Genomic DNA, 9,634 nt, shown 5'->3' with positions numbered 1-9,634 from the left:
AAAAAAAAAGAAAAGAAAAGAAAGAAGAAGATGATGGAGGAATATACTGAATTACTAAACCAAAAAGAACTGGTCAATGTTCAACTATTTCAATAGGATTGGAAGACTCACTCAAACCCTGCAATACACAGATGTCACAACTTTGCTTGCTGGTCTAGAAGAGGGCTTGAAATACTGATGAAGTTTTACAACGACAGCCTTCAGTATGGATTGCATCTCTATGTAGAGAAAACAGAAATCCTCACAACCCGTCCAACGAATAACGTAAAGAACAAAGAAAAGATTAAAGTTGTCAAAGACTTCATTTTGCTTGGTTCACAATCAATGCTCATGGAAGCAGCAGTCAAGAAATCAAACAACATGTTGCATTAGATAAATCTCCTGCAAATGACCTCTTTAAAGTGTTAAAGAGCAAAGATGTCAATTTGAGGGCTAAGATGCTCTTGACATAAGCCACGGTATTTTCAATCACCTCATAGACATGTGAAAGTTGGACAACGAATAAAGAAGACCAGAGAAGAAACAATGCATTTGAATTATGGAGTTGGCAAAGAATATTAAAAGAACTTCCCAAAGAACAAACAAATCCGTGTTTGAAGAAGTACAGCAGAATGCTCCTTAGAAGCCAGGATGGAGAGACTTCATCACTCGTACTTTAGACATTTTTATCAGAAGGAACCAGTCCCTGGAGAAGGACATCATGCTTGGTAAAGTGAAGGGTCAGCAAAAAAGAGAAAGAACCTCAATGACATGGTCTGACACGGTGACAGCAACAAAGGATTCAAATATCACAGTAATTGTGAGGGTGATGCAGAACTGGGCAGTATTCTACTGTATTGTGCATAGGGTCACAATGAGTCAAAACCAACTTGATGACAACTAACAACAACAATAATGGTTTTGTAGCAATACTTTCTGAGTTACCCTCGTATTTGTTGTTTGTGTTGTTAAGTACTGGTGAGTTGATTCCAACTCATAGTGACCCTGTATAGGGTTTCTGAGGCTGTAAATGATTATGTGAGCAGAAAGCCTCATCTTCTCCCTTGAAATAGCTAGTGGGCTTGAACGGCCAACCTTATTGTTAGGATTCCAATACTTGCATCGCTGATAGCCTCCTGTTCCCTTAGAATTTGTAAGCAATACCCTGTGTTTATTTCTGAACTCCTTTCCAGTTTGCCATGGTTGTTTTAGTACCTAAAATATCACAATAAGAGAACATCATTCAGAAGAGCAAAGAGCAGAAAAAGATCTGCAAGGGGTCTGCAAAGGCGCTGGCTGGTATTGGCCCCTCCCCAGGAGCCCTGCATAAGCACGTATAGTATAACCCAAGAGAGAGCGCTAAAAGGGAGGAAGATGATGAAGGCAAACAATCCCAGATGCAGTAGGAGGAGGTTTTCTCAGCTACAGAGAAAGCCTCTGTCTTTGAGTTCCCAAACTAAATCAATCCACAAGTTCAAGTCTAGGAGTGATTAGACAAATTAGCTCCAAGGCATCATGATTCAAGATCTCTTTTGTGAATTGTATGAACAAATAGAAAACACTCTTCGAATAAGAAGTCCACATCCAATGAAGCAAGGATGAGGCTGTGCTGGGCTCCCAGGGATGGCCCAATACCGTCCTGCTGCTATACTGATCCTTTGTGGACCTTTTTCTGCTGTTGGCTCTTCTGAATCATTTTCTATTACTGTGATACTTTGAGGTACTAAAGACTACCATAGCAAACTGGAGAGGAGTTCAATTTCTTATGAATTCTAAGGGAACAGGAGGCAAGTACTGTTTTCTCCTTCTCCAGAGCAAAGAAGAGTGAAGGATATTAAACCCTCAAGAGAGCAATTAGTCTAAGGAACCATTAGTGTGAACCATAACCTCCACTAATCAGAGACCTGAGGAATTAGATAGTGCCTAACTACAAGGTTGGCAGTTCAAACTCACCAGCTGCTCCTAGGAAACCTTATACAGGGTCGCTGTGAGTTGGAACCAACTCAATGGTACTTAACAACAACAAAAACCCACTAGCTGCTCTCATAAACCCTATACAGGATTGCTATGAGTTAGACTGACTTAACAGCACACAAGACAGCAACAAAGATACCACTACCGAACACTCTGATCAGGATCACAATAGAAAGTCCTGGTCAGAAAGGGAGAAAATCAAAGTAGAACAAAATCCTGGCCTGATAAAGACTGATGGAACCCCTCAGATTATGACCCTTTGTTGTTGTTAAGTGCTGTCAAGTCAGTTCTGACTCATAGCGACCCTGGGTAGGGTTTCCAAGGAGCAACTGGTGAGCTCCAACCACCAACCTTGCGGTTCAAAACAACTTTGCAGTCCAGTGCATTCACACAAAGCACCACACCAGGACTCCCTTTAAGGCTGTAACTAAACATATTCCCAAAGATCACCTTTCAATCAAACAACAGACAGGCCTAACCAGTGAACAATAACGCCCATGAAGACTGTACTCCTCTAACAATCAACCATACAGACCAAAAAGGCAGTATTTACTCCAAAACAAAACTCAGAAGGCAGGAAGGGGCAGTTAAGAATGATGAATGGAACTGAGAAACCCAGAGAGGTACTGTTACTTTGAGGGAATTGCAACTAATGCCACAAAACAAAATATGTATAAACTGTTACATGGGAAACTAATTTGCTCTGTAAACTTTCACCCAAACCACAATAAAACATTCAAAGGAATTTCTTTTTTTTTTAAAGGATGTGGAGGCTGTGGGGGCGGGGTGTGAGAAGAATTCTAAGGGGAAAAAAACAAACTACAGAAACAGAAGCTGAAGTCAAGCAAGGAGGATGAGTCTAAGGTTTTGGGTAAAGAAACAACCATGATAAAGAAAAACACAAACATGAGAAAGGGATCTGAGAATCAGAAAGGATTATTATGTTTAATATTTAACCTTTATGATATGTTTACTGGGTACCAAACATACATGCATCATCTCATTAGATCTTTGGAAAATACTATGATCTTAATAAGAAAATAGAGGTTTTGTGATTTGCTGCTTATTATTGTAAATTACATTATGTATCATAAATAACCTTATTGGTATATGATCAAGAGATAAAGAAAAGATAGACGATGCAGAAAAGATCCACAAAGATAAGAATTCTCCCTATTACCACTGAGTTAATTTTGACTCATAGGCTTAAAATCAGGAAAAGTGTATGCCACAGTTAAATTTGTTCATCATATATTCCAATCTGTATGCTGAGCAAATTATCTGAGACACTGGATTATATGAAGAAGGGCATGGCATCAGTACTGCATGCAGTGACTCATTAACAGTCTGCGATATGCAAATAATGCAACTTTGCTTGCTGGAAAAAAAAGGATTTAAAATATTTACTGATGAAGATCAAAGACTACAGCCTTCAGTATAAATTGTACCTCAATATAAAGAAAACAAAAATCCTCACCACTGGACCAATAAATAGCATCATGATGAATAGAGAAAAGATTGAAGTTGTTCAAAGACATCATTTTGCTTGGATCCACAATCATCACTCATGGAAGTAGCAGTCAAGAAATCAAATATGTATTGAATTATGTAAATGTGCTACAAAAGACCTCATCAAAGTGTTCAAGAACAAAGACATCAGTTTGAGGACTAAGGTGTGCGTGATCCAAACCATGATATTTTCAAGGAGTTCTGATAGTACAGTGGTTACAAGTCGGGCTGTGAACCTCACGGTTAGCAGTTCGAAACTACCAGCTGTTCTACAGGAGAAAGATGAAGCTTTCTGCCCCCGTAAAGATTTACAGCTTCGGAAACCCTGTACAGGGTCATTATGAGTCAGAACCGACTCCACGGCACATCACAACAACAAACAACAACATATGGATGTGAAAGTTGGACAATGAATAAGGCAGACCATAGAAGAATTGATGCATTTGAATTATGTTGTTGGAGAAGAATATTAAAAGCACCATGGGCTGTCAGAAGAACCAACAACAATTGTGAGGATGATCTAGGACCAGGCAATGTTTCATCTGCTGTGCATAATATCGCTATGAGTTGGAACTGACTCCATGGCACTTGGCAACAACATTGTTCCAGATGAGGAAATCATGGCTCTGAGGTTTAAATACCTTGCCCAAGGTCACAAAAAGGGTTCAGCTAGGCCTGGAATTCAGATTGTAAAGACCCCATACCTATAATCTTTGTACTGCACAGATTGTTGGCCACCGATCTCTTTTTGTCCTAATGTTCTACAGCTCCTGGTTTCTTATCTTTGTCTTCAGTACCCTCCAAGCCTGGTTAACATTGAAGAACATTTGTGTCATTCTCACCAGGAAGAGGGACCTACACTTGGGTGACCCAGCATATTGTCCTGGTCAGAAATGATACAATTATCTCCACTCTTTCTTTTCCTCTCTTACTCTTGCTCTCTGACTTCCTCTAAGGAATGGCATCTTTGGGCACCATGACTATTTCTTCCTATTTGGGACAGGACAGTGCTGAGAGCACGTATTCTAGACATTAGATCTGGCTCATTGTCCAGTCTTAACGACTTATTACACTGTCTCACTAGTGTTTGCTCTGCTACTGCTCAACTCAATGTTTGCATTTTCCTGTCGCTTAAGATTTCGAGTTAGATATGACACTCAGAAATAACTCTTGGCACTTGTTGATTAGTGCTGATTAGTGCATCCAAACTTAAGACATCTGACATCCATCTCACAGTGGGGTTTGCAGCTCTGCTTTTCATCTACAAATGGACACAGAGTTGTGTTTAATATTTATTGCAGTTTAAGCATCTCACTATATGTGTATTTATATCATTATAATTCAGAATAATCAATTTTATAATTATATCAACTGCATAAAGTATAATTATATAATTTATATAAAGCATAATTATGTGATTATTATAATTAAATTATATTAAAATAATTATATTAAAGATACAAGAATGTCATATAACTCAGTATAAGCAAATGTTGTTGCTATTGATAAATGCCATCGAATCGGTTCCGATTCATAGTAACCTTGTAAAGGTTTCCAAGGAGCAGCTGGTGAGTTTGAACTGATGACCTTATGGTACAAATTGACCTTGTGGTCCAGGGCTTATCCTACAGCGCCACACCAGGAATCCAAATGTTGCCATGTGAGTTACCCTACCTGTGACTCTGTGCTGTTTGAGCATGATCCCCTTCTGTTAAATGTTTTTAAATATTTCAAAATACAAGAAAAAAAAATCTGGTTCTTGGCCACACTACCATATCGCATGTCATCTGGATAAGGCACCACTACTTCACAACCATCAATGAGGTAGTATCAGTAAAGTGGTGTATCAGTAAAGCAACATACAAGTGTCAGCCATTAATCTTTCTTAGAATACTAAAGACATTTTGTAGACTCTGCAGCTTCTCTATGTATAAGTAACCAGAGTTCATCATATAACTGTCACTACTGAGAACTGGAAACCCTGTACAGGGTCGCTATGGGTCGGAACCGACTCGACGGCACTTAACAACAACAACAACAACAACAACTGAGAACAAGAGCCAAGCAAGTGCCCTAAACATCCCAGTTCTCTGGAACTTGCCTCCTCTCACTCTCCACTTACAGTGCCAGACTCAGCCTGTGTGCATCAGAGTACAACTGTGCTCCTTAAACTTTATAATGATGGATGTTTTGGAAGTAGGTCACCACATCTTACTTCTAAGACACCTGTGACTAGACTCCAACTCCCAACCTTTTGACCACAGCAGCAGAGTGCTTAACCACTTGAGTCACTTAGGGATGTTCACTGTTGGTAGATGCCATCAAACCTATTTCTGATTCCTAGGGATCCCAGGTGGCTGTGATATTGACATGATCAGATTGTCAGGTCTTTCTTCTGTGGAACAGTTGGGTGGATTCAAACTGCCAACATTTCCATTAGTAGCTGAGCACTTAACTGTTGTGTCACCAAGCCTCCTTCACTGTTGCTAAGTGCTGTCGAGTGGGTTCCAACTCGTAGCACTCTTGTATAGGGTTTCTGAGTGACAGCTGATAGGTTTGAACTGCTGATCTTAGCAGTCCGGTGCTTAGCCTATAACACCACACTAGGAGCCCTTCACTGGTAGCCAATAAAATAAGCAATGGCAGTCTTTCTGTATGCATGATATAGGTCATTCCCAACAAGGGAGGGACGGGTGCTATCAAGTCGGCTCCAGCTCATAGCAACCCTGTATAGGGTTTCAGAGGCTGTAAGTCTTTATGGGAGCAGAAAGCCTCATCTTTCTCCTGAACAACAGTGTAAGCAACTTAAAAGGGAGAAATTGTCTGCTAAAACAGTATATGTTCAATAACTTCAATTTAATTAACATAATTTAATTACCTACTTAATTGCATGTGAAATGATGAATTAAGTTCTACATATGGCAACTCCTAAACCTCTACCCATTTGTTTGAAACAGTCATTACTCAAAGGCTTTAAGAATGACTAAATGCAATCAGCTCTAATAGTCTGCCCATGGACAAGGGCAGAGTCAGCTTCCACCCCAGGCCAAATAATCAACCCCAACCTAATCATTTTTGCCAAGTAGTAACAAAGGCTCAACTACAGCCACCTCTGACTAGAGACTCCACCTTATACCTACATTATCTTGGCAAGTGGTCATCAGTCACTAGGTTTTGAGTCACCCACACTGTCCCCATGATCCTCCTCTTGTACAAGTTCATACTGAATCCTCAGTAATGGTTGTTATCAATTTTAATCATATGATAATATGTGACATAAGTTGCTTATATGTAATATTTCTTAGGCTATAAGAATAACAACAAAATTATTTTGTAAAATCTTTCCACATTGAATTACAACAATTATTAGCTGCAACATTATTAGTAATTTAACAGGAGCCTTATTTTTATTTTCCTCCTTTTTCTTTAATTACTACTTCATTCTTTAAGAAGTTACTGGGAATACGTTCATAAATACTAATTACCACAATACTGTAGCTAAAATACTGGAAAATGTGACGAAATTAACTACTGTAAAAACACTGGCAGCAATGGAAAGAGTGCCTGCATACTGGAAGCACATGCAGATGGAACCATGTGATTCCAAGTGTCACTGTAATCAGGTCATAATGACTGCTCTGGCCAGAGCACATGAAAAGGTTCAAAAAAGTAAATTAGCATAGAGTTTTAGCCTTGTAGCTATACAAGGGGGCTTCAAAAAGTCTGTGGAAAATATAATGAAAAGATAAAGGAATTTTCCCAGGAACTTTTTTGAAGCCCCTTCGTATTGGTACATGTAGTTAGACTTATGAACAACATTTTTGTTGTTATAACTAACTGTGGGGACATTTTTTATTTAAAAAAATAATAAATTTATGCTGAAAACTGTACAAAAATTGTATCGACAGTCACTCTGGGATCACCGTTTCTGACAGTGTCACCCTCCTCTTGTAATGCCAGAATGCAGAGGTTCTGAAGAAATCAGTGCATTTCCACTGGATGCACTCATGGAAATAGACCAAAGAAGTTTCTGTAACCCTGGAAACAAAGCCAGTCACATCATTTCAGTATAAAGGGCAGATTCTTAACCGCCCAAACGCTGTCAAACGCCATTGTTAATGCCGCACACATACTCCTCACACCACACTCGCCATTTGTGGGAGGTGTGGCAGGAAAGTCCATATGAAAAGATCAGCCTCTGGTCTGAAATTAAAGAAATAAATGTGGGAGAATGCCTTATGCAAATTGTTTCTCTTCTAAAGCTTAGCAAGCTATTTTCTTGCTGATCAGAAAGGCTCTGTACAACTTCTGTGGATCCTTAGAAGACTAAAAGAAAGTCACTACACAACGTTCTGAGAAAGTTCATAAGCATCACTACCAAATGTGTACTCAAGTAGTGTACACATCAGAGTATGTACTGAAGTTATGAGGTTCATGTTTAGAAACAAAATAAGCACACAGTCAGCCCCTATCTGAGCTCTACCAAGACCTAAACTTACAATCTGGGATTCTTGAAAAAGGACCTTGGAAAGCATTTGACCCAAACTGTAAAAACAGCCAGGGTCTCACCTCCTTAGACTTCACATTGGGGATGGGGGTGGGGACAAGGAGACCCAAACTCAGTCACCCCAAGGTCAATTCCTTCCTACGAGGTTGAAGTCAGGCATACCTCCAGTCTTTTACCTTTTCTATCACATCTGACCCATCACTTATTTTTCAGTTTGTCATACTGTGGTGGCGTATATGTTGCTGTGATTCTGAAAGCCATGTCACAGATATTTTAAATACCAGCAGAGTCACCCACCATGGACAGGTTTCAGATGAACTTCCAGATGAAGCCAGACTAAGAAAAAGGAGGGACAGACTACTTCTAAATATTTAGTCACTGAAAACCTTATGAGTAGCAATGGAACACTGCCAGCATCAGAATATTGAATATTGAAACATGATGAAGAACATCAGAATACTGTCCGATATAGTGCTAGAGGATGAGCCCCTCTGGTTGGAAGGCACTCAAAATGCCGTTGGGGAAGAGCTGCCTCCTCAAAGCAGAGTCCACTGTGATGACACAAATGGAGTAAAACCTTCGGGACCTACATTTGCTGATGGGGCACAACTCAAAATGAAGAGAAACAGCTGAAAAATCCATTAATAATTGGAACATGGAATATACGGCATATGAATCTAGGAAAATTGGAAATTGTCAAAAATGAAATGGGACACATAATTACCAGTATCCTAGGCATTAGTGAGCTGAAATGGACTAGTATTGGCCATTTTGAATTGACAATCACATGTTTTACTATGCCGGGAATGACAAATTGAAGAGGAATGGTGTCGCCGTCATCATAAAAATGAGCCTATCAATTACAACGCTGGCTGTGATAGGATAAAATCCATACACCCACAAGGAAGGCCAGTTAATACCACAATTATTCAGATTTACGTACCAGTCTCTTAAACCAGTGATGATGAAATTGAAGAATTCTACTAATTTCTTCAGGCTGAAATTGATCAAGCATGCAATCAAGATGTGTTGATAATTACTGGCAATTAGAATGCAAAGGCTGGAAACAAAGAGAAAAGATCAGTAGTTGGAAAATATAGCCTAGCTGATAGAAACAATGTTGGAAATCGCATGATAGAATTTTGCAAGACCAATGACTTCTTCTTTGCATATACCTTCTTAAACAACATAAAAGATGATTATACACATGACCCTCACCAAATGTAATATACAGAAATCAAATTGACTACAGCTGTGGAAAGAGACGGTGGAAAAGCTTCACATCATCAGACAAGACTAGGTCAGCGGTAGACAGTGGAATGGACCATCAATTGCTCATATGCAAGTTCAGGATGAAGCTAAAGAAAATTAAAGTTAGTTCACGAAAGCCAAAATATGAACTTGAACATATTCCACCTGAATTTAGAGATCATCTCAAGAATAGATTTGATGCATTAGACACCAAAGACCAAAGACCAGAAAAGTAGGATGACATCAAGAACATCATACGGGAAGAAAGCAAAAGGTCATTAAGAAGACAAGAAAGCAGGAAAAGACTTTCGGCACTGAGAGATCCAAGAGATCTCAGCCGGAACACGCTTGTCGGACCGCACTGCTCCCACCCCTTCACCTCTTCGCTCCCCAAATGGAATAAAGTGGTTTGAC

Source organism: Chrysochloris asiatica, unplaced genomic scaffold (genome assembly GCF_000296735.1).
Source record: "Chrysochloris asiatica unplaced genomic scaffold, ChrAsi1.0 scaffold00010, whole genome shotgun sequence".
Classification (NCBI taxonomy): domain Eukaryota; kingdom Metazoa; phylum Chordata; class Mammalia; order Afrosoricida; family Chrysochloridae; genus Chrysochloris; species Chrysochloris asiatica.
This window is presented reverse-complemented; position numbering follows the sequence as displayed.